Here is a 2,823-nt window from a genome sequence, read left to right on the forward strand (position 1 = left end):
GAAAATCTAAAATCAATCGGTTTTACGTGAAAAGTGCAGGGAATATTGATTGTACAAATAGCTAGGGACTTATGTTTAGATATTGTTGATAGGGTAAAAGAGTTAGTATTAAGAGGAAAAATTGACAAAAACACATTTACGTGATGTTCGATGAGCATAAAAGAAATGCCATTATGCCTTTCTGTATGGGAAACCTTCAGAATATTTTCCATAGGGCTCTAGGCGTACCTAAAGACTATTAACAGCCAAAAGATGAAAGTGATTGGCTACGTATTAATGGTGCTGTGTAATTTTACGTGTCGCTACACGTATATGCACATGTATACGTATGAGTATACATATAAGTATACATACATTGTTCTGGCTCCTACAAAATGTAGGGAACATAGATGCCTACTTAGTTTCATCGCAATACCCGATAGTTTAGTTAGTTGACCTCAGGTGTCGGTTAAAACTAACTTTGTGTTGTATTTAGTTTCTCTTTGGGTGCACTGGTTTTATCAAAGTGTCTGTAATGCAGCGACTTGCTTGATGGTTAAGCCTCTCATAACTCACTCTGCGAGTGGTGGTACTTCTTTGGGCGACTGGTTAAGAAGTGGCTCTCCCGCGTTGCTGGTCAATAGTTTGATCCCTGGCGGCAAAACCTTTCCTTGTCTGGATTAATTTCTTGTGTGTTTCGTTACACGCAGGAGTCGTGTGGGAGTGTAGTAAAGAGTAAATTCTGGCGTTTCAGGTCAATATCTTGTCCCCTACACAACCAACTGCTCGTCTGTCATATCTGTATCCTAGTAACCTTCAGACCTCCCAGAAAGATTTTAGAAATTAAAACAATTGTGAAAGACTGGAATATGCTTAGGAACTCGCATTGCCACGGGTGGTGCAAACCCGTGGCTCACCACTGTAGCTTACTCTGCCGCTGGTGAAATTGATTTACTGCATATTTATCATTAAAAATAAACTTGCCAGATCTGAACTAACCTGACCTAACGTACCTACGGGCTTTGTCGCCCACGGCCACGTGGACTCCCACACACATTTCGTGGCTATTTTCACAGTTTTGATTTCTACACTTTCCCAGTGATTTCTAGGAAGTTTGAAGATATATGTACAATTCATGTATATATGACAATAAAAGTATTCATCAAGTAGGAGGTATCTGCACATCAGATTAGGTCAAGTTAGACCTAGTCGGGTTAAGTTAGTTTAGATTTATTTCATTATCTTTAATTGATTACCATAAATATGTGAGATTCACTTCACACTGTGCCTTTATCAATGGAGGGGAATATGGAGTGCATCATATATTTTTCATGAATGAACTTAACAAATCTATATTAATCTAATTTTACGTACCTAACTCAACATAACCCTCGAGGATGGAGTATGTTACATGGGTATAAATTATGAGTAGCTCATATTTTAAACTGTCACTCCCCTTATTAGTTTAAATTATGACTTGTATTAAGCAGCAGATTGAAGTTACATACTTTGAGGCTAGTGCACATATTACTTAATGAATAACCTTATTCTCATTGATTATGTTGCTAGTGGACCACATAAGCTTTATGTAAATGGATATTACTCTCTTTTCCAGTTATTTTACTACTGCCGGATATGTCATAATAAACTGAAAAATATTGTATTTTATTTAAAACATGATTTATGAAATATTTACACATCTATGACAAATGGCAGCAGCAAATTGATGAGCCTTTTTTTTTAATATCCATTTAAAAAAAAAAAAACTGGTGTGGAGATTGGTATGTACAACTATACCACAAATCAATAATAATAATCCTTATAATAGTAAGGGTAATAATAATAATAATGTGCGTAGCCTATGGTCAGTTTCATTTCATGTTAACATAGCGGGAATTTTCATAATTCCACCTGTGCATTTTAATTTGTGAATATGTGAAGCTCAAATGTTGTGATAGACATTTCAGCTAATTTTTCAATAATATATTGGGGAGGCAGTGGCTGAGTGGTTAGCGTGCCGGCGCTGCGTCCGGGAGATCCAGGAAGGACGCGGGTTTGAATCCTGGCCGTCACACAGCTGGGATTTTTCAGTCGCCGCCGGGTGGGTCAAGACTACCCACATGCTGCCCTGAAGACCACCGATCAACCGGGACTTTAGATTATCTCTCCAAAGAGAGCCTCAAAGATGAGCTCCGGGGGGGCCCTTTGTCCCAAAATAAGATGGTGCCACTATAAAACACTTGCCTGTGCTACAATGGGCTGGGCCGACCATCAGGCCCCACCAGTGAAAAAGCCTGACGGCGCAATAGGCCACGACACAAAAAATTCAAAATCCTTAACAAACCGCTTGGTATTTCATTTCTTGCATGTAAATAACAATTAGTATTCAAAGTAACGTGCAATAGTCAATACTGTATTGATTGTGATGCTACCTAGGCTGCTTTGAAGACTCCACCAGTCCCATTACCAACCCTTCCCCTGTCCACCAGTCCCATTACCAACCCTTCCCCTATCCACCAGTCCCATTACCAATCCTTACCCCTCTCCACCAGTCCCATTACCAACCCTTCCCCTATCCACCAGTCCCATTACCAATCCTTCCCCTATCCACCAGTCCCATTACTAATCCTTCCCCTATCCACCAGTCCCATTACCAATCCTTACCCCTCTCCACCAGTCCCATTACCAACCCTTCCCCTATCCACCAGTCCCATTACCAACCCTTCCCCTATCCACCAGTCCCATTACCAACCCTTCCCCTATCCACCAGTCTGGTGGAGAGGGGAAGAATTAGTAATGGGACTGGTGGATAGGGGAAGAATTAGTAATGGGACTGGTGGAGAG

This window comes from Eriocheir sinensis, chromosome 5 (assembly GCF_024679095.1).
Source record: "Eriocheir sinensis breed Jianghai 21 chromosome 5, ASM2467909v1, whole genome shotgun sequence".
Taxonomy (NCBI): Eukaryota; Metazoa; Arthropoda; class Malacostraca; order Decapoda; family Varunidae; genus Eriocheir; species Eriocheir sinensis.